Raw genomic sequence first — 23,306 nt, forward strand, 5'->3', positions numbered from 1 at the left:
AAAGAAATGACCCATCGTCCCTCTGGCTTTGAAATCCATTCATTCAATCATCCATCTTCACAGGTCACCTCCAGATTAGGTGACACACAGGGCACAAGTTGCACTCCAAGACAGCGGCACAGCAGGAACCGGACTGCTCAAACCACCCGAAACAACTAAAGTAGTCAAAATCATGTGTAGCCAGGTACAGGAATGAGACTTTGGCTCCACATTCTCATCACAGTGAATTCCCAAAAACCTGCTGATCCCCTCTACACAATCACAGGCACAACTATTAGACCCGGGAAAAAAAAACTTTTAAAACCTGAGTTTAAATTAAACCAAAGGGAGAAAAGAAATTACCCAGCGCTAGCTGGACGCCTTTCCTTTCTGCACGGTTGCTCAAACCGCGTGGAAAACAATGGGGAGAGGGGGGGGGAAAAAAAAAATCTACTTACAGAGACATGGTGCTTCCCGCGGTGGCTCCACCGACATTCCCGTGCCTTGCCCCCGAAAAACTCCCGCTGCCTCGGTCCAGCCCCGCCCCAGCGGCTGGAAAGAGCAGCTCCAGGGAAGTATTTAATGTTGCTGTCAGACCCCGCCTCTGTGGCATCCCCCGCCGGCAGGTCCTGCCCGACCCCCGGGCACGACCCCACCGCGGCTCCCGGCGCTTCCCAACTCGCCAAGCCTCGGGAGGAGAAGGAGGGAAGGCGCTGGATAAATAACACCGGGGGGAGAAGAGAGGGGGGCATCGGTTTTAAATCCAAACAAGCCGCCGGGGCTGGCTTTAGGAACGCTGCCTGGAAATTCCGCCGCCGAGCTCTGGAGCTCGGTTGGAAGTAAATTAATAGCATCGGCTTGTGGCGCTGGTAACAGATTTGTAAGACAGAGAGCGTGACTAATAGGGAACATGTGGAAAACACGCTTTGGCAAAGGTTCCTTGGCTGTTGGGGGCGAAAAAATAACAAAAACAAAAACAAACAAAAAAACAAAAACAAAACCCAAAAAACCAAACAAAAACACAAAAAACCAAAAAACAAACAAACAAACAAACAAACAAACAAACAAACAAAAAAAAGAAAAAAAAAAAAAGGGAAGGCTCGCTAGCAGGAAAACCTGCCCTGGAGCTCCTGCTTTGCTGCTCCCCCAGGCAAGGCTGTCCCTGGAAGGGGAAGGGGGTCTGAGCACACACTGAGGCTTTCCGGCTTCTTTGCAGGAGCAATGATTAGCAAGAAGTAGGATGGGAGTGCACGGGAAGCCTAAGCCAGGTGGTTTTCAAGAAGAAAACCTCCATCCTGGTGCTCCAAGGAGCACCTCTCATCCCTGCCCCATCCGTGGGGAGCTTTGGCATTGCCATCCCAGCAGGGGCAGGGCTCTGGGTGTCTGCTGAGGTGGAAATGGGGAGTCAAGGCAGAAGGTCCATCCAAGGGATGGAGAAGGAAGCCACAGCAGCAGCCAAGGCATGGAAAGGATCAGATCCAGTCCCTGAGGGAACAAAGCACAGGAAGATGTTTAGATGCATTTCATTTAAGGGGAAGGTTGGGAACCACATGGTTTATCAGGAACTTTCATCCCTGGTCCTGACAAAGCAGGATATTCATCCTGCTGTCAGACCTCTGGTTTCCCAAAGAGCTTGAACAGACGTGGAGGGTAATTCCTGCTCACTGGAGGATCTGGAACCAACAGCCCTCAAGGGTTATAAGTCATAAACTAATTACTCACCAACAGTGATACATTATATATTAATTACTCATACACAGTGGTAAGTTAATTCACTGCTTGGAGTTAGTCATCTGAGAGGGGCAAGTGGAAAAGCCCTGTCAGCTAAGTCAGGTGCAGGGGAAACCACATCCTTGTGGGAATAAGCCACACCAGGGAAACCAAGTTTTGGGAGGCATTTTGGGGAAATAAGGAGTTAAATTATCACGATTTATCACAACCCTGGCTTCATGCTTCAACTGCAGCACACGGCACAGCAACAACCTGCACTCTCAAAGGAGAGAGGGAGCTGGTTTCAGAGGAGAGCACCAGGGCTGGAGATCTCCAAAAACCCCCAGCCTCCCTGGAGATCTCCCACTGGGATCCCTTTGAGAGAGTGAAAACATGCACAGGCTGAGGCCACATTATCCCTGCGTGTTGCTGGGGTTGGCTTTGGCCTCCAGGGATCTCCTTCCCCTCATGGTCCTTCACGTCTGGGCGCAGTGTGGTGGGGGTCACCTCGTGGTCACCTCCAAAGGGGCCACTGGATGGTCTTTGGGTGCATCCCCCACAAGGAGGGACCCCACAGCTTCCAGCACATGTCCCACCACCTCCTAAAAAACCAGCCCTGTGAGATCCATCGGACCCGAGGGGCGGCCACCAAGGTCTCATTCCCATCAAAGAGCTGTGCTGAAACTCCCGCCCGCTCCAGCCGGTGCAGGACGGAGCTGTGGGGAAGTATTATTAGTTATTTAAAAATAACCAGCTGAGAACAACTTCCAGGCTCTGCAGGACTTCAGGCAGCAGCTCAGAGATAAAAAGGCAGCTCGGCGTGGTCCCGGTCCCGTGGGTCACACAGATTTTCCAGGCCCTTTGCTTTCCGACCGCGTGGGTTTATTTACAAACGCAGCAGTTGCTGCCTGGTGGAAGTTTTTTGGGGGCATCTGTGCTCCAGGCAAGCCAGGCAACATCTGCTCCTGCTCCAGCTGAGGCCCAGCCTCTCCAGCCACCCCAGTGGCAGGGACTGAGTGGTTCCCACCACCAAAGCATCACCCAGGGAAGGAGGCAGAAGGCTGGAGGCAGAGCCAGAAATGAATGTACAGGGAAAACCCGCCCCTGCAGCATCCCATGCCCTCAATTTAATGCTTGGCATCGAGAAAAGGGGAATGAAAGAGAGGAGACAGAGGGGAAAAGATGTGATGAAGCCTTGTATAATTCCGGCTGCTGCTGCTGGGAGTCACCTCTGCAGGTCACCTCTCCCCCAGGCACCGTTTGTGTTTCAGAGCAGGGATCTATACATATTTATTTAAATGTCCCATTGAAATAAATAAGTGCTGTCACAAATGATAATGAGACCTGGTGTAACATCTCCCTGCTGCGTCAGTGCTGAGCAGGGACCATAATTGTCCACTCTGAGCACAAACCTCCAAAGCTCTGCACTGGGTTGTGCTGACAGCTCATTTTCTTCTCTGATTTTCCCCTTCTGGAAATTTATTTGTTCAAGTTTTTAAGCTGAATGAAATGAAGACACATTTTGCAAATGATAAGCCTGTTTTTTTAAAACATGACCCAGGAAGCAGCATCACTGACTTGGGATAAATGTCACAAAACTGAAATAAATTAAGAATGTCAGGTTTTACCTTGTTGGAAATTGGGATTTTGAGATGACAGAATTTCATGCCTGAGAAGCAAAAATGCTTGAGCACCTCAAGCGAGGGCAAATGCTGAAGGAACTCTTATTTTAAATCTTATCTTTTCCTCTTGGATTAACTTCTCTAACCTTTTCTCCCTGACACTCAGAAGTGGGATGCAGGACAAATCCTCACCCTTGGTGGCTGTGGGTGCCATCCACTTTGTGAGGGAAAGTATGGCAAAGGACCTGCTAAAAAAGGAATACTGGACTTGGAAAATACTGTGATCTTTTACACAGCCTTAAAGTTCACTGAACTGTGTTATTTATTTGACATTTGTAGTGGCTCATTCCCAGGCAGTCCTTGGTTGACAGAACCAGGTAAACCTGCAGAGAACACCAGAATGGTTTGGACTGGGGGGAACCTTAAAGATCCTGTAGTTCCAAACCTGGATGTCCCAGGGATCTGCCCAGGAGCTGTAGAGAAGAGACAGGAGGGAGCAGATGGGAATGGCCCCAGTGCTGTTCAACTCAGCCATGCCAGCCAAGGACTTCCAGGCTCCCTTTCCATCCCACCACACTCCCAACTTAACGCAGGAAAACATCTCTTCCTCCTTCACACAGAGCTCTGGGGGTTCTCCAAGACTTGGGACTAATCAGGGTTCCCATCCCCAGAACTCAGCCAAAACTTTAACTCTCCTAAAAACCCAATTCACAGGCAGCAGAAAAAGCTGTGCCAGGGGCTGTTGCTAAAATCTGCTCCATCACAGACCTCTGTGAGGACCTTTCAGGACAGAGGTGACAACAATCCCAGTGCAAACGTGTCATCTGGGTGACAGAGAGACAAGGGCTCTTCCTACTCACCCTCAGGTTGATCTTTGGATGAACCCAGGAAGGTTTTGATCTGGATCAGGATGATGTGGTTGGTCTCTGGCTCTTTGCAAGAGAAAATCTGATCTCACACATTTTTCCAAAGCCTGTGGGGATTTTGGCTGCTTAATAAAGGCTGTTTGGGCACGAGGTGAAAGCTGTTTTCTTCTGTCCACTCTGCAAATGTAAACTCGGAATTTCCATGAAATTTGGGCCATGGTTGTGCCTCAGTTAGCCCAGAAGACGGGTCAGAACATGGAATTTCTGTGAAGTTTGCATTGGTTTCTGCCTGGAGCAAAAAGCCAATGCTGTTAGCAGAAAGAATAACATTTCTGCTGGAAAACAGGGAAAGGTTTCCTTTGGATATCACTGGCTGATAGGTAAAAGCACTTCACTTCGAAAACGACCAAAAACTTCATCTGATATGGTTAAAACCAATAAGATCTAAATTCCAAAGTACAAAAAAACAGAGGAAGCATTTAAACCTGGGCTGGAGAGCAGAAGGGATTTATTCCAGCCCTTCCCAGCTGCAAATTTCGCTGTGATGGACACATTCCTGAGATAAATTTCAGTGTGGAGAAAAAACACCTTTTTTTTTTTTTTTTTTCAGAGGGGAACCTTTCTGCTGAAGTTTTCCAGGGTGGTGAGATAACACAGGGGAGGCCCTGAGAGGTGTCAAGAAGGGACTCACGGGGAGCCCCAGGACGTGGCTCAGCAAAGCCCTTCTATAGCACTTTTTTCCCCCGTGTCTATTCCTGCTCCAAAGAAAATATTCTGCCTCAATAGCCAGGGGTCAAACGGTGCAATCATTCCCCTTCTGTATTTGCTTCCCTTTCCTGAAGTAGCTGGAGGAGGGATGGGAATGAAAGGCCATGTCCAACCCCGCCCGTCGGGGTCACCCCCGGCGTTAGCGCTGCCCACCTTCCTCCTGCAAACCCATCCTGGCTCCCTGAGCTCTCATAACAGGAAGCAATAAACTTTCCAGCCTGTGAAGCCAAGCCAGGCTTGACTTGCTCCAGACTTTCCTGAACTCGTACAAAAAGAGCGACAAAAAAATAAAATAAAATAAAATAATAAATTCAATTAGAAATCAGGGGAAATCCGTCCCCGTGCAAAGGTCACGGCACGTCGTCTCCTCCCTCCCTGCTCCACGTGGACATTCCTCCATCCACAGTTCACCCAGCAGAGGTGCCTTAATGCAGGCAGGGGCAGAGGAAAAAGGTCAGGGTGCATGGGAAATGTTGGAGAGTGCTGGAAAAAAAAGGGCAAACAGACACGGTTTTGGCCGTTCCAGAAAGGTGTGGGTTGGTTGTTTTGGGTTTTTTTTTTCCCTTTTTCCCTAACACCTGTGGATAGGCAGAGATGGTGTGTGGGGAGGGAGCTTGGAAGAGCCCCAGGAAAAGGGGGCAGGAGAGGTTGGAAGCTCAGCCACGGCTTCTGGGCTCCATTCAGGACCTGCTGGGTGAGGTCCCTGACTGTTGCCAAGCGGATAAAAGGAACATTTTCCCCTATTTTTCAGCTGCATGAAAACCATATTCCCAATGTCAGTGCAGGAGGAGGGAAGGGGGGGTGGGAGCAGCCAGAAAGGCCTTAGACAGAGCTTGAGGGTAAAGGCAGCAACCCCCCAAAGTGGAGGTGGAGCAGTTGTGTCCTCTGCATCCACACAAACAAAGCACAAGAAGGATGTGGAGCTGCTGGAGCAGGTCCAGAGGAGGCCACGGGGATGCTCCAAGGGCTGGAGCCCCTCTGCTCTGGAGCCAGGCTGGGAGAGCTGGGGGGGTTCACCTGGAGAAGAGAAGGCTCCAGGGAGAGCTGAGAGCCTCTTGCAGGGCCTAAAGGAGGCTTAGAAAAGAGGGAGAGGGATATTTTATATTTTATATTTTATATGGGCAGATTGTGACAGGACAAGGGGAACGATTTTAATTAATCAGGGATACCTTCCACTAGCCCAGGTTGCTCCAACCTGGCCTTGGACACTTCCAGGGATCCAGGGGCAGCCACAGCTTCTCTGGGCAACCTGTGCCAGGGCCTCCCCACCCTCACAGGGAAGAATTTCATCCCAATATCTGATTTAACCTTGTCCTCTGTCATTTTAAAGACATTCCCCCTTGTCCTGTCACTCCAAAGTCCCTCTCCCACTCTCTTGGAGTCCCGCTGGGCACTGGGAGGGGCTCTAAGGTCTCCCTGAAGCCTTCTTTTCTCCAGGCTGAACAATCCCAGTTCTCTCAGCCCTTTCTCATAGGAGAGGTGCTCCATCCCTCTGATCATCCTTGTGACCTTCCTCTGGTGTCCCAATCCCACCATCCAGCACTTTGGAAAGTGCTCTGCTTGCAGGACCTGAGCTCAGGCAGCAGAACTTGGAAGATAAGACAAAATCTTATCTGGCCCGTGGTATGCAAAACACCAAGCCTCTCTGAGAATCCCAACATTTATTCCTGGGACATCTGTTTCCCAATATTTTGGCTTTGGAGAAGCCTCTGACTTGCCAGGTCAGATGGAGCCATAAGAGTGAGGCTGTTCCATGATCCGAGTGTTGTGCAAATGGGGACAAGGGCTGGGGACAGCTGCCAAACCCTCCCTCCACCACAGGAACCCATCCCTGTCCCAGATAAACTCTGCTGCAGAGCTGCCACCCCAAATCACCCAAACACCCTCCTGAGCTCAGCCCTGGACACCAGACCCCTCTGCAAAAAATCCAACATCAACTTCAAAAGGACACTGAAGACAGCAAGAAGTTGCCCAGAGAGGTTGTCACTCCCCACCCCTGGAGGAGTTCCAGGTTGGACAGGGCTTGGAGCAACCTGGGACAGTGGAAGGTGTCCCTGCCCATGGAAGGGGTTGGAACTGGATGAGCTTTAAGGTCCCTCCCAACCCAAACCATTCCATGATTCTATGAAGACAAGAAAGCAAATGCCAGAGCAAAGGTTCCAGAGATTGAGATGTCTCTTTATGGCCCACCTCCCCATTATTAATTAGACCTAAACATAATTAAAAGGGAAAAGAGAGAGACTCGAACGGGATAAATGAGGAAGCAAAAGGGCGGGATGTGCTCTTGCCAACTGTTCTTAGATAACAGAGAAAACAGAAAATAAAGGAAAATAAAAAAACCATTATTACTCCAAGTGCTTTCCTATCCTTCTGGCAGGGATCCCAGCACCAGCAGGGATACTCCCAGCCTGCTCACCCAAATATTCCCATACACCATCATCACCAGTAACTATTAACTGTAAAAACCACTAATAAATTACCCCGTAGGTGATTACGCACAGATTTAATTACAGAGCCGTATTTTCACGCAGAAAAGAGGAGGATGAGGGAGGAGTGCCCGGAGCAGTGCCTGGGTGAGGGACACGGTACCTTCCTGGAGTCCTGGGACGGAGCATCAGCGGAGCCTGGACGGTCTGATCCAAAGGGAGCACGGGCTGGGAAAGGGATGGGAGCCTTCCTGGATGTGTTTACATAGGTGGGCCCCCCCCCTGCTGACGCTGGAGAGGTCACAGCTCCTGCCTCACCTCTGGAGCCACCGGGTGCCCCGTGCCAAGAAGGGAGACCACGTGTCTCCTCATCCCCAAAGCATGCAGGGCTGGAGGGGGTGGGATCAGTGTCCCTCCGTCCCCTCTGGAGATACTGAGGTGGAACAGGTGCCCCCAGGCTGGCAGCCAGGTGGGATTGGAGCCAGTCCCACCTGGCCCTGGGCCATGCTGGAAGCAAAGGTTGGCTCTGAGATGTCAGTGCTGGAGGTCCGAGCCCTCGGGCTTCCAGTGGGGCACTGGCAGCACCTTCTGCACGCCCTCCACCACTCTGGGCATGGGCACAGACCTGCCTGTCTGCCAGGCTGGGCAACCAACTGTCCAAACCCTTCATTGGCACCACCAAACCCTCCACCACACCATTAAACCCTCCATCATACCACTAAACCCTATACCACATCACCAAACCCTACAACGGCACCACCAAACCCTCCACCACACCATTAAACCCTACACTGCACCACCAAACCCTGCACCACACCATTAAACCCTACACCACACCATTAAATCCTACACCATACCACCAAATCCTAGACAAGCACCACCAAACCCTACACCACACCATTAAACCCCAGACAGGCACCATCAAACCTGAACCAGCACCACCAAACCCCACACCAGTACCACCAATACCTACACCACATCACCCAAACTACACCACCACTGCCAAAGCTACACCAGCACCACCAAAACCCACACCAGCAATGCCAAACCCTACAGCAGAACCACCAAAACCTACACCAGCACCACCAAAATCTACTCCAGTACCACCAAACCAATGGCAGCACCACAAAAACCTACACCAGCACCCCCAAACCCTCTAACAGCACCAAACCCATACCAGCACCACCAAACCCTTCACCACACCCCCAAACCCTATACCAGCACCACTAAACCCTACACCAGCACCCCCAAACCCTCTAACAGCACCAAACCTATACCAGTACCACCAAACCCTACATCACAGCACCAAACCCTACCTCAGCCCCCACCAAAACCTACCCCACACTGGTTGTGTCCCTGCTACCCCACAGCCAGGAGGTCTGGGCACCCTCAGAGGACCATTATGGGATGGCACCTTCCTCCCTGTAGCATTTCCCCCTCCCCAGACAGGATCCATCATGTGGCCCCCCTGCAGGAATGCACGATCCCTTAGAGCCTGAATCCTTAATGACTCTGTGCAGGTCACAGAGTCAGAATCACACATTCCTTAGGGTTGGAAGGGGCCTCTGGAGATCATCCCATCCAACCTCCTCCCAAAGCAGGGTCACCTGGAGCAGATGAAACGGGAACGTGCCCAGGTGCGTTTGGGATGTCTCCAGAGAGGGAGACTCCACGCCCTCCCTGGGCAGCTGTTCCAGGGCTCTGCCACCCTCAATGTAAAGAAGTTCTCCCTCACGTTGAGGTGGAACCTCTTGTGGTTTAGTTTATGGCCATTGCTCCTCATCCTGACCAAAAAAGGTCCCCAGTCCTGAGGTGAACGGCCCCGCTCGCTGCCCCTCCTGAAGCAGCAGCAGGTTGTGCTCCCACATGAGCACACAGTCTGCTTCCCAACAGGCTGCTCCAGGGAACGAGCAGCCATAAAAAGCTGGAGAGAAGAAAGGATAATACAGAATCCAGCTGTGAAAACAAGGACTGAGTCCCTCCGGGCCCACAACCTCCCTCGGCCAGCGCCGATCCCTCTCCCCGCGTCCTTCCCGCCGAGGTTTGGTCATGAATGAGCTCGTTGAGGCGGAAGGGGAAGGAAGGAGGATGTGGGAGGAGGAGGTGGACAGCCCTTCCCTGCCTGTGACACAGCTCGTGGCTGTGGGACTGAGCCAGCAGAGCTTGGGGCTGATCCATACCCCGAGACAGGAGGGCAGCGAGGGGAGGTTCCTCTCTCTTTGCTCATCCAAGTGGTTGGTCCTGAAGGCAGGGATGTTCCCAGGAGAGTGCCAGGTGCAGGTTTTCCTAGAGAAATGAGCAGCTCAGGTGAGTCCTGCCCTGCTCACACCAAACCCTCCACCACCCTGGGGATTTGGAGGGGCTCCTGCTGCCAGGGCAGGTACCCCTGGCACCACCAGGCCTCGTGTTTTCAGATAGTTCCCAAGCAGGGATGCCTGAAGCTCCACTGTGAGGCTGGGGATGGGACACGGAGGATGTTACAGCCATGGTTTAATTCACAATAATACTAAAATCCCCCCATGATTTGCAGAAAGGCCCTTCCCAGGCTCCCAGTCTCTCGCTCACATTTCTTCCACACTGTCTGTCAGCCCAGAGCTGGTTCAGCTTCCTCTGCTAAGCTAAAAAAGACATGGAAAATCCTGTGGAAAGAGGATATTTAAGAAAAAAGCCCTGATTCTCCTTCACTTTGTGGTAAATTCACCCTTAGAAATGCCAAGTCAGGGGCTCTGGCCTCAGCCAGCTTTTTGGGACACATCTAAGTTTGCTGCTGCTCAGCTGAGGTCCGTCCTCTCTGCTGTGGTGGTCACTGGCTGGACACCCAGCCCACCACATTCTGGTATTCCAGGAAACCCCTGGAGAATTTTCTGGGGTGAAAAGCTGCAATTAGTTACCCTGACTGAGCTCAGCCGTTACCAGAAGCTGAGGAAGGAAGATGAAGTGGTGGGAGGCTTTTCTTGAAAGTTCACTCTTTCCATCTCCGGTTCTTTCCCTCCCTTCCTCTCCAAGCCATCCTCCCTTTACCCTCCAGACACAAATAATTAAGAAACCACACCACCATCTGTGCTTCTGAGAAATGTTAAGAAGCAACAAGTTAAGGAACATGAACCAAACCCCCAAATTATGTTCTGCAGCGCTGCAGCTCCTCTGGAGCTTGTGTTGGTGCTGCTCAGCCAACTCTCTGCTGTTTCCAGGGTGTCTCCAGGCAGAAATGAGCAGGAGACCCCTATTCCCACCTCTTCCAAAGGCAAGAGCACAAGGAAGATGTGTTTTTACCTTCTCTGGAGCAGTAAGAGTCCTGCAAACCATGAGCCCTGATCAGCAGCACCACACACAGCCCTGTGATGGAGGGTGGACAAGACATGGTGAAGGAAGGGACTTGCCTGCTGGGAGATAATATCCAAACCAGGCCCAGGACATGCCATGAGGGTCTCTCCCATGGCACTGCCACCCTGTCCCATGTGGGACTTGACCCCAGCCAGCTGCATTGTTGCCTCCTTAGATGTGCCTCCTCTGCCCTGATGAACTGTCAGGGCATCTCCCTGCCACGATCCCAGGCTCCACTTTGTGTCCACCCCTATGGTTGGCCCCAAAAAGAAGCAGGCCTCCTCCTGGCACCCCTAGTTGCACATCCCACCACCCTCAGGATCCAGATCCAGACCCTGGCCAGCCCTCGTCCTGCTGTCCATTCAAAAAGTCCTCACTCCACCCATTTCAAAAATCCAGCTGACCAAGTGGGATTTCTCCTTTGGCCAGAGCCCTTCTTTTCTGCTCTTTATTTAATTGCCAAGAATTTCCAAAACCTGGTGGAAAATTAGAGAAGCAAAGCCACCCCTGCCTCGGAGCACAGTGGTTTCATTTCCTGCCAGCCATCCTCTGTCAGGCACTGAGAGCAAAATACTCCAGGCCTTTCCAACCCCTAAATCACCCTGTTGGACTCGTAATGGGGGGTGGCTGAACTACACCTAGTTCCACCTATTGAAATGAGGGGAACAGGCTCCATCCCACAGGAACTGACCCCTCTGCTGTCCCTGATGCCCCTGGAAATGCTGATGTCATGAATTTCCAGAGGCGTTTGCTGAGGTTGGAGCCAGTGCAGAGTCGGGGGTGGAGGGTTTGTGAGCTCGAGGGGCTGGAGACGGGACGTGGGGAAACTTGACCCCGGGGAGAAGCCAAGAGGGAATTTTGGCTTTGCTGGAGAATTAGCTCTGCCAGACTAATCATGGAATCATAGGATCATTAAGGTTGGAAAAGACCTCTGAGATCATCAAGCCCAACCATTACCCCAGCACTGTCCTGTTCACCACTAAACCACATCCCCAAGTGCCACGTCCACACCCTTTTTGGACACTTCCAGGGATGGTGACTCCACAACTGCAGCCTGTTGCAGTGCCTGACCACCCTTTCAATGAAGAAATTTTCCCTAACATCCAAACTAAACCTCCCTTGGTGCAAATTGAGGTGATTTCCTCTTGTCCTTTCCACTTGTTATCTGGGAGCAGAGCCCGACAACCCCCTGGCTCTCACCTCCTTTCAAGAAGTTGTGGAGAGTGAGAAGGTCCCCCCTGAGCCTCCTTTTCTCCAGGCTGAGCCCCCCCAGCTCCCTCAGCAGCTCCTGCTGCTCCAGCCCCTTCCCAGCTCCATTCCCTTCCCTGCACACACTCCAGCCTCTCAGTGACCTTCTTGTCATGAGGGGCCCAAAACAGGACACAGAATTCAAGGTGTGGCCTCAGCAGTGCCCAGCACGGGGGGACAACCCCTGCCCTGGACTGAGCAAGGTGTTTGTTGGCTGGTTGTCCAGGGTGCTCTGCACATCAGCACATCTGCTGCAGCCACAGAATCAGAGAGTATCTCAGATTGGAAGGGATCTGCAAGGAGCATCAAGTCCAACTCACCTCACTCATCACTGAAGCCCTGGATCCAAAAACACCTGACGTGGGCACTGGGCTTGATAGGACCAAGAAACGGGGTCACCTTGGGGGTCACCCATCATTCTGTCACATGCAGCTCAGAATTCCACACACACAGCCCATCACCTGCCCTGAGGAATCCTCACTCCCCCCACAAGTTCCAGTGCCTGGCCAGATTTCTGCCCAGCTCCCGAACTTCTGGAATTTCAGGCGCTTTCACCCGCGATCTGGGGAACGACCGATTTTATCCTCTTTCATGAAACACCTCCATTAATCTAGGCAAGAGAAGGGGAACTGGGGACGTGCACTGGAAGGGGCTGGGTGAAAGCTGCTTCCCTGGGCAGGTCTGTTTTTGAAGAGCAATTACCGGCAGGGAAGACCAAATCCCGCATTCCTCGGCGAAGGAATCCGGATGATGTCACCTCCTGCCTGGTGGCAGGAGCTGTTCCTGCCCACCACGGCTCCCTCCAGGCAGCCCCTGCCTTTCCTCCAAATATTTGTGTTGGCTGGTTTGTTGGAAGCTTCCCACGACAAGGAATAACAGCAGGATGGGCTCTCCTACTGTACCAGCACGTTGACAGGGGCCACGGGTTAATGGGGATTCACGTGTGTCAGCCAAAATTTCACTGCCAGTAGCAGAAGTGTGTGTGTGGGGGGTTATTGGTTTTGTGTCTTTTTTTTTTTTATTCTTTTTTAAATCTGTGTGGTGCACTGAAGGCTAAGATATATCAGAAACCTCCTAAAATAGAAGGCTCCCTGCTCCACTAAACCACTTGGAACCAAATTCCCTCGATTTTCCAGCTCGTGGATGGAGATTGGAGGCTCAGAGATGTGTCCCAATCCTGTGGCTTTCTCTCTCTTCCTTCCTATTAGGATACACCTGGTAGGATATATCTACTGGGATGCAGCTACCAGGATGCCTAAAGCAAATCAGGATCTTTCCTAACCAACTGGCCTGGAATAAAATGCCCTTTTGCCTGGAAGGGGAGTCCCAGTAGATGTTTCTAGGAAAAGGGTTGCAGGGGTATGGAGCAACTGTGGGGTGATGTGGAGGAAGGACCATGTGCCATGGTCTCCTCAAAGTGAAAAGATCTCTCCTGGCATCCTCCAAGACTGGTTTTAAGGCATTGGGGTGGGATTTAGATACCTAAATTGGGGTGTTCAACCCTCCCTGGAACCAAGTTCAGCATCTTCCCTGTGAGGGTGGGGAGGCCCTGGCACAGGTTGCCCAGGGAAGCTGTGGCTGCCCCTGGATCCCTGGAAGTGTCCAAGGCCAGGTTGGACAGGTCTTGGAGCAAGCTGGGATGGTGGGAGGTGTCCCTGCCCATGGCAGGGAATTGGAACAGGATAATTTTCAAGGTCCCTTCCAACCAAAACCATTCTGTGATGTTAGGATTCCATATTCTGTGATCTGCCTGACCTCCAAGGGCTGGTCTGGGACTCAGCTCAGTTTCCAGCTCTTCTCTCCCCTCTGAACCTCTCCACGTGCTCTCAGGAACCAGGAGAGCAGAACCACACCCTGTCCAAGATGTGTCATCCCCCTGCAACTCTTTCCTGCTAGTTCACACCTTTAACTATCCTTAAAAACACCCACCCCACACCAAGGTGCTGCTCAATCACCTGCTTCTCCTCCTCTCCTGTGATGCTGGAGGAGGGAAGGTGGGCACAAGGGAGGGATCAGGAGTTGATTGTAAAGTAGGTGTCTTATGGATAAAGACCTTCCTTATGCTTCAGGATAACCCACTGCTGGCACAGGAGGAAGTTTCACACTCTCACACCTTGGGAGAGGGGTAATCCTGCCCTTCAGTGGAAAAAGAGCAGCAGGAGGGTGTTTTTTGTGAGATGCTCGTGAGTTTCAATCACTCCAACCCCCACAGGTCTCACCAAGCCCCTGATTTTACCAAAACTTGGCTTGTGCCACTGAGATCCCACAAAGACACAGGGAGAGGAGTGATGGGGTGTGTTTTTAACACCAGCTTTGCCCCATATCTGTGGGGGTGAGCTGGTTTGGGTAATTAAAGAAGCACATTTAAGCAACTGCTTGCTTTCCCAAGGTGCTGCCTCTTGCAGCTGCTGATCCTCTCGCTCTGCCCGGCTGTGAGCACGGACAGGAGCCCCAGGCACCACGGTCTGTCCCTCTCAGTGCCAGACGTGACCTTCACTGGCACGATGGATCCCTAAACCTGGATGGATCCCACTGTGCTGAGGGATGAAATAATCTCTCCTTCCCCACGGGGGACTTCAGGCTGCAGCAACCTCCCAAAGCCAGGCATTTTGCAGCAGCCCCAGCCCTAAATCAACCCTTCTCCTTAATTAGCACGGGACTTTCATCAGCGCTCTGTTGTTTTTAAGCCCTGGTGATAAAAGGTTTCAGTGAATATTTCAAACCGTGCATAAACTCCACCCTGCCAACACAAACACCATAAAAAGCACTCCCTATAAATCTGACCTCACCCTCACTACTTGCTATTAAAATCCTCTGGAACGGCTCAAAAAGTGCCAGGAGGCTCTGCAGCCACGAGAGCCGGGAGACAGGGACTAAAGCTTGCAAGAAGGGAGCTGCCCGGAGCAGAGTTTCCTCCTCACCCTCCCACCTCGGGATCTCCGGGAGAGCTCCGCTCCTGGAAGATTAAATAAACGAGCTCCACCCCCACACGTGTCCTGGCCGGCACATGAAACCTGCAGACACGGAATTTCTTGCAGAAAGCTGCCGTTCTGCCTCGGCTAAATCCCTCTCCTCCTGTTTTCCAGGGCATTCCCTCTCTGCTGTCACAGCCAGGAGTAAGGTTATCCCATAAAACTGGGAGCGCCCCACTGACCCCACAGCTCAGGGCTGACACAGGAGGTCAAACCCTACATTTGGCACTGGAGTTGTCCCTGACCTGCAGGCACAAACAGCCATGGCCAAACCTCACAGCAGCCCCGAGAGCCGAGGAGAGGGAGGTCTGGAGCGGCCCCCAGGCAGGGACCAGCCCCAGCTCTGGTCATTTTGCCACGGGTCCCACCCCTAAAAGACCAGCACGAGCCACCTCCCAGGCTGGGGCCGAAGCAGAGGGCACAGCAGTCCCCCTGCTCTCCCAAAATCGCGGTGACACACGGTCCCTCTCCCCACGCCGGGGGTGTCGGGAGAGCTTTGCTCTCCAGCTGGAGCTCCTCACCTCTCCGCTCCCACCGGGATGCCAGGCGGGTCTCCACGCCCCAGACAGAGCCGTGGGCTGCCTCACTCTCCACCACCCCAGCGTTCCTCACTCCGTGCCACATCCACGCTCGGCGCACCTCCGGCTCCATCCAAGCAGGCGCGGGAGCCGCCGCTGATCTCACCCGTCTCCCTCCGGCCCCGCCGCACGGAAAACGCTTTGTCTGGGAATTCTGCAGCCCGAGAGCCACCACCTCCCACCAAGCCAAGCCAAACCAAGCATGCAACACAGCCCCACTGCCAGGCAGGCTCCCTCCAGTGCCCTTGGAGAAGCGGCGGCGGGAGCGGCTCCTCCCGGCCGGCTGCTCCGGCAGCTGGAGCATCACACGATCCAGCGGCTCTCCCCGGAGCCCCGGCACAGCTAATGGGTTGTGACATCTGGGATGACCCCTAAACACCTACCAAACCCAGCGTGGAGTGTCCCTCACACAGCCCCTGGGGGCTGAGGTCAGCACAGGGCCCCGGCCCTGGCGCTCTCCCCTTTCCCGGGAGATCCAACCACAACCCCCAGGAGAAGCCACGGCTCTCCAAATGAGGCTGTTTCCACAGGAGGGGTTGCTTTGCGATGCCCGTGGCATCATCTTTCCCCCCCTCTCCTCCCCTCCTCCAGCGTCTCATCCTTTTTATCAGCCTTGATCTGTTCTGACTCGGAACTCTCCAGAGCCGGGGCTGGCTCAGCATCCCCCCGGGAGCCACGAGGTGCTCCCGCGTCCCACCCATCACCAGAGGAGAGCAAAAGGGCTGCTCTCGTGCTGCACAAAGGCCCCGGGGCGACCTGGCAGTGCTCGCACAGGCCACGGGGTCAGCGAAAACACAGCCAGAGCCGGGGAGACATCGCCTGCTCTTGCATCATGTCACTGGAGAGCGGCTCCTCCCCGGGGCAGGGGGGAGGCAGGGGGAGCTGCCTGCCCTGGAAAGGAAACCAGGACATTCATTCCTTAGCGAACCTGGTTAACTGTTTCTGTCTGGGAGTGCAGAGGAAAGGGCTGGGCAGAGCACTGAGCGAACCCATTGTCCCCGGCAGGAAAAAAAAAAAGAAAAGGGTCGATAAAAACGTGCCTGGAGGAATTTGGCTGGGGCTGATCTTTGAACCGGCTTCAGGTTTCCGAAGCAGAGGCTTCCGGATGCATGGCAGGGTGTTCTCTGGGGCTGGAACCCGTTGTTTGGGGTCGTGCGTTGGATTAACTCCGTGTTGATCCAGAGGAGGGATTTAAGCACCCAAAGTTGCTCAAGGCTGGGCTGGAGCTGGAAGTGATGCCTCACCCCAGGTGGTTTGGCCACAGTGGGGGATAAACCACATTTCTGGGCTGTTTTCCCATGGTTTTGTCCACGTACATCCCGCTGGTGGGCTCGCATGTGCCATCAGTGGCTCGTTGCCTCACTGGCCTCCACCCTGTGCTTGAAAGGCCCCTCACACAAGGCAGACACTGGTTCAGCTCCAGGCCCAACTCGTGTTCAGGAGGGAATTAAAAAGGGCCAGAAATAACATCTTTGGGAGATGCCAAGATCCCTCCATCCTTGCTCTGTCGAAATGGACCTTATCTCTGAGGAAACGGGGGTGATCTGTGTCAATCCACCCAGAAAAGAGGCTCTTGTGACCACCCTGCCCCCTGCAGAGGTGCCACCCTGTCACCCCCACTGCTCCCAGCTGGTGGTGGCATCTCCCAGGGATGAGGCTGTTGAGTGTCATTAATGATTGGGGTGATGGGACCGAGCTTGGGGCCAGTCCCCCTCGGGGGGAGCAGTGGAGAGGTGGGGGGTGTGTTGGGGGTTCTCAGCACACAGCTCAAAAACACACCAGGAAAGGACAAGATGCAGCCAGGAAAAAATTCAAGTGGATATGAAATAAGTCTCCCAGACAAACAGTGGCACAGGGAGCTGGTGGGATCTTCACCTTGGAGACAACACGGCTGGACAGGACTCCAGGCAGCTCCATGCAACATCAGAGCTGGCCTTGCTCCCTGACCTGAGGTGCCTTCAGCCTCTGCTGAAGGGATCTCAGCCCTGAGATCCCCACCTTGCTCAGCATCTCCCACATTTCCACATCCACTGGGAAAAGCTGCCGCCCTCCCCAGGAGGATGGAAAAGAAGCGAAAAGTCAGAACACGGAGGAGGGTGTGCAGCTCTTGGAGGAGCTCTGCTGACCTGCTCGAGGGCTTGGCTCGTCCTTGTGAAGTCACCTCACTCCTTAGGGACAGCTCAGGGCACACCTGAGGCTGGGACAGGGGATCCCCACCTCCTGAGGGTGCAGCCAGAGCAATGAGGGGACAACCCACAGCTCCAAAAAAAAAGGTCGAGGCAGGGAGAGAAACAAACTGCTCCAGCAAAGTTAGAGGTGGAATAGCAATTTATATTCATTTATAGGATGGGGCTCCTGATTTTCCTTCCATTTTCCCCGTCTTCTGTTTCTGCAGCCCCAGGTTGCAGCGATGATGTGCAGAAATCCCACACAAGCTCCCTTATTTTCCCTTTTCCTGGCACCGAGGAGCAGGAACCACGTGGATTTACATGGTTGCTCACCACGACTTCCAAGAAACAAATCAGGTCAAAGGGAGCTGTGCAGCCTTAAAAATGACCCCTGGGCTGGTTGGATGAACACTGGGTGGAAGAATTCCAAAGAAGCCCTGAATTACAGGAGAGGAGAGTCCTGGGCAGCGCTGGGACCTGCAGGAATACCGCTCCACCTCCACAGTGGATTGCTGGGCAAGGAGGGGTTTCCTTCTTACACACACTGATAAAAAAAGTCTCCTGGTATTTTGGTCTTGGACAAGACCCAAGGATTGTCTCAGAAATAGCTCTCAGAGCTCGCGGGAGGAGCACAAGGCTCAGATTCCTCATCAGCCTCATCCCCCTTTCTCCCCTTCCCACCCGCCAGTGACTCACTGGAGCTGGGTTAGGATGGATTTCCTTCCTCCAGCTTCCTAAGGAGGCTTTGGACACAGGACAGATTGCCCTCCTGTGGCATTCCAAGGTAATTTGGGGGAAAGGAGATGATGTTTGTAGCCTTCTAAGACTCTTTGTGTCCCTCAGGTTGGGATATGGGGTTGTTTACTCAGCCTCCCACCAGGAGAGGACACGACACTCTCCCATTAAGCACAGCTCAAATTAATTAATTAAGCCAAGCTCCTGTGCTTGGGATAGATGGGAAGGGTGTTTTGGGATGGGAGGAGATGGAGCTTCCAGCAGGGGAGAGAGAAATGCCTGCTCAGGCATGACCAAGGAGGGCTCAGGAGCTCCTTCCAGCTCCCCTTTCCTGAAAACCCTTTGGACAAATGCTGGTTGCACCCAAGTTTGCAGAGGTCTGGAGGTAGAAGGGACGTAGCTCAGGGTCACTCATTAACCCCAAGGAAGATCTCAGAGATTTAAAAAGGATGGGATGAATAAAGGTGACAAAAACGCAGCAGCATCTCCACATGAAGCTCTTCTCAGGACTTTGAGGTGTGGATGGGGGATGCAAGTTGGAGATCCCACTCCAGAAGAACATCCTGGGCGTTCAGTAGCCAAGAGGAGAGTTTTCCCTCAAGGAAGGGCTGGTTGGCCGAGAAGAGGAGGCCACCAAGGAGCAGGTGCAGCTCCCACTGGTGGTGATGCTCCCCGTGCCTCGGTTTCCCCGGCTGACAGGAGGGAGCACATCCTTTGCGAGGTGTTTTTGGATGTGGGGATGAAAAGCGTGGAAAATCTGTTTTAAAAACAATCCAAAAGCACCTCACAGAGAAGATCAGTGGACCTGTTGTCCGTGGGTTAGAGGCAGCAGCTGCAAATCCACATCTTCTGCTGGGATGAGCTCCTGTGTCCAGAGTCCCCTTAAAGACCTTGTGATGCAGGAGCAAAGGGATCTAAGCTGCTGATCCCAAAGGAAGCAGGATGCAGACCCAAAGACTTGCAGAGATCTCAAAAGTGTAACTCAGGACCAGCAGGAAAACCAGACCCTGAAGTATCTTCCTCTCCCCACCTCTGGTGGTCTGAGAGGGGAAGGAGGTTTGGGGCAGGGAGAGGCCAGGAGGTCCCAGAGCACAGAGGGGTTTCACAGGATGGTTTGGGTTGGAAAAGACCATTAGGATCATCTCATTCCAACCCCTTGCCATGGGCAGGGACACCTTCCACCAGCCCAGGTTGCTCCAGCCAGGCCTTGGACACTTCCAGGGATCCAGAGGCAGCCACAGTTTCTCTGGGCAACCTGTGCCAGGGCCTCCCCACCCTCCCAGCCAAGAATTCCTTCCTTTTTCCACAGGGAAAAAGCTAAACCACCGGCAGCTTAATCCCAAACCCCCAGGAGCTGGATTTGCAGTGCCCTGGGTGCCGGGGGATGATTTACACCCACCAAGAGCACAAACTGCTGCCAAATAGGGATGTTGAGGCTCTCACCACCGGCAGGAAAGGCAGGACACGAATGTCAAGTCAAAACGAGCACATTTCCCACCCAAAACGACGGGAAAAGGGCAGAAAATGAGGAGCAGGGTGGGAGCAGAGCGGGGTTGAAGCAGAGGGAGGGGATCTGTGGAGCGCTGGGAATCAGCCAAGCTAAAAAACTCATCAGCTAAATAAAGCGGGGAAGGGGGGGGAACGAAATAAAACAAACTGAAAAGTAACATACAGAGAATCTCCGGGCTCAGTCCTTCCCAAAAACGTCCCATCCTGGCTGGCTGTGGATCCCTGTCCCTGCCCGGTGCCGCGGGCAGAGCTCCCGACGCTTCTCCTCCCTCCCACACCCCTTTGAACCCTTCGGGCTCTTCCCGCTGATCCAGCCTGGAGATGGTGACGTGGAGACCTCCAGTAGGGAGGCTTCCCGAGCCGGGAAAGCTCCTCTGGATCTGACACTGCAAACCCCCGGACGCCAAGGATTCCTTAATTTCCTTTTATTTCCTGAATTTCCTTCCAAGCACCCCCCCCCAAAAAAAAAAAAAAATCCCATTAAAAAAAAAAGAAAAAGGGAATGTGGTGAATATTTCCAGAGCCAGTGCTTATGGAAAAGAAAAGAAAAAAATCAAATAATTCAAATAGTCCAAAGGTTTAGGGCTAAAAATAGCAGGAAGAGCTCCTCGGAGCAGGGAAGCGGAGGTGCTGCAGCAGGATAAGAAATGCTTCCTTCTTGTTTGGAATTTCTTTGCCTTTCTCTTCCAACAGCACTGAAGCCGAGCAGAAAATCGGCTGCAAACCCACCCTGTCCTCACAGCTGCAGTGACAGACCCCAGCACCACCCAAAAACCTGTTCCCCCCCCCCCCCCCCCCAATTTTCACACCCGAAGCAGAGCCAAAACTTTTTGGTTTTACTTTACAGTTAAATATCTTTAGTTAAATACTAAAAATATTTAACTGGTATTTAACAAGAGGCTCCTTGCCAGCACCATCCCAGCTCCTCTTCATCCCTCTTTTCCCTTCCCAGCCCTGTTTTGCAGGGAAGGGGGGAACAGCTGGAAGCACTGCTGGGCTCTGTGGGTAACAGCTGGAAGGGAAAACAGCTGGCAGGGGACAGAGGGGACATTTCCCTCCTCTCCCAGCCCTTCCTGCTCCCTGCCAGAGGGATTTTTTCCCCCCCTGTGCAGGTCTCTGGTTGCAGGGGGGGGGGGGATGTTGCCCCTCACTTGAACCCAGGGATTAAATAACTTCCCCCATCCAGAGGCAACAACCTCTGGCACATCACTGGCTGTTCCTCCCCGTTGCCAACTCAGATGATTTTATGGCTGATCTCACAAAAATTGACGTTTTCCTTAAAGGCCCCGGGTTGAGAGGCGAGATTTGGCTTCCAGGGGTCCAAACCAGAGGAGTTTTACTCACTGCACTTCAAGAAAATCCTAACTCTTGGCAAATCCAGCATGAAGAAGACTCTAAACCTCCAAAAATCTCGTGGTTCTCCAACCTCCTAATCCTACATGACCCTCAGCGTGTCTTAAGCGGCTCCCACCATATGAAACTGCTCAAAATAAGTTGTTTTTTCCTGGTTTAAAAGGATTTTTGAGAGATGTCCTCTTCTCCTGGGATGGGGAAGCCAAGTTTTCAGGCTCTTATTTCATTTTTTTCAAGTGGGTTTCTGCTCTCCAGCTGCTTTAGGCAAGGAAGAAGCTGGGAAACAACCTGGCTGACCGTGCGGGGGGGGGATATGTGTTCCCAGAAGGAATTTTCAAGAGGAAATCAGCTCATAGGATGCTCCAGGGATAGAGGAGGAGGAGGGAGAAGGGAGACATCACCACACCACTTGCTCATGCAGCTGCTGCAGCCCTTGACACACTCACAAGCCCAAAGCTCAGCCCATATCCCAGGATTTCAAGCAGATTTTGGGGTAAGGAAAACACTCTCACCAGAAAACGTGTAGGGAGATGCTTTTTGGAGGTGCCCAGCTCGAAAACAACCTTAAACATGCTCCTAAAAAAATCTCAGCCCTGCTTTGTATCAGACCCAGAGCAAAGTCTCATTCAGCCCTGTTTAAAATAGTCCCAGGCAAAACCCTGGCTCTGAATTTTCAGGGTTTGTCCAGACCCCTAAGAAGAGCCGGGTTTCTGTGGCTTAAGCTCATATTTAATGCAAAAGGTTCTGTATAAAAAGAAATAAGATCATTTTCATGGCTCTCGACGTTGACTTTTTATGGGATATCTAAAAAATAGGGTCTCTAAAAAATATGATATCTAAAAAAATGATATCTAAAAATATATATGCAATATAATATATATTCAATGTAATGTATGTTCAATATAATGTATATGCAATATAATATATATACAATATAATATATACACAGTATAATAGATACACAATAGATACACAATATAATAGATAGACACTATAATAGACAATATAATATATATACAATATAATATATACAATATAATATATACACAGTATAATAGATAGACAATATAATATATATACGATATAATATATACGATATATTATAAGGATCAAGGAAGGAGTGACAAGGCCCCCCCGGGATGAGGAGCAGAGCATCCTTTTGCTCCCAAATCCCCAATTTCTCCCCCCCAGTGCCACCCCCAGGGTCCCATCCCGCTTGGGAATGACAATTCCAGCCATACCTTTCCCAGCCAGGAAAAAAGGTGCCTCTGGGCCGAGGGTCTTCACCACATAACCGGAGACCTCCGTGGGGAAAAAGCCCTGCAGCAGGACCAGCACAGCCCTGCAACAAAGCCAAGGAGGAGGCGATTATTCCCGGGAATCTCTCTGCCAGGCACAATACGGCAGCGTTTCAGTGTCCTGCTCAATGGCACCATTGTCCCCCCTGGAGCTGCAGCTCCTATGTGTGATGGCACAGGGTGAAGCTTCTGCTCCTCTGAGAGCTCCTAAAAGGCTTCCTCCTGTCGCTGGAGAGGAGCAGGAGGCTTTGTTTTCCTTTTGTTTTCCTCCCAGGGCAGGAGGGATCCCGGTTTTCCCTTGCCAACGCCGCCACGCTGCTGCCCGGGGTGAGGGTCCTCCAACGGAGGAAGGAAATGGGATCTTGGATCAAATACATCAGGGGTACAGAGGTGGTGGGAGGATGGGGTTGAGGAGGGGTGTTAACAGCTCCCAGTGGTATTTTGCTGGGATCCTTCCAGGGACTTTGCATCTGGAGCTGCATCCATGGGAGGAGCACACGGAGGAGCTGGAGAGGGTCTGGAGGTGTCCACTGAGATCACAGAATCATGGAATGGTTTGGGTTGGAAGGGACCTTAAAGACCATCTCATTCCAACCCCCTGCCATGGGCAGGGACACCTCCCACTAGCCCAGGTTGCTCCAAGCCCCGTCCAACCTGGCCTTGGACACTTCCAGGGATGGGGCAGCCACAGCTTCTCCAGGCTGGAGGGCAGGTGAGCTGGGTCTGGTCAGGCTGGTGATGAGCAGGGAG

At 52.5% G+C, this 23,306-nt stretch overlaps 1 protein-coding gene across 3 annotated transcripts in view; it reads right to left on the reverse strand.

Moving 5' to 3' along the window:
* The window catches only part of GJC2 (gap junction protein gamma 2), a 37,538-nt gene that overhangs the window by 9,723 nt on the left and 4,509 nt on the right, over window positions 1-23,306 (reverse strand). The window contains exon 3 of one of the 3 annotated variants that reach the window (XM_027743362.2): window positions 22,500-22,600. The gene's annotated coding sequence lies outside the window, so the exon portion shown is untranslated. Of the gene's footprint in view, window positions 1-437; window positions 560-20,068; window positions 20,086-22,499; window positions 22,601-23,306 lie in introns of those variants that run through there. The other 2 variants (XM_027743363.2, XM_027743364.2) reach the window with 2 other exon arrangements.

Source organism: Pipra filicauda, unplaced genomic scaffold, assembly GCF_003945595.2.
Source record: "Pipra filicauda isolate LSUMZ 115617 unplaced genomic scaffold, ASM394559v2 scaffold269_size1075953_pilon, whole genome shotgun sequence".
Taxonomy (NCBI): Eukaryota; Metazoa; Chordata; class Aves; order Passeriformes; family Pipridae; genus Pipra; species Pipra filicauda.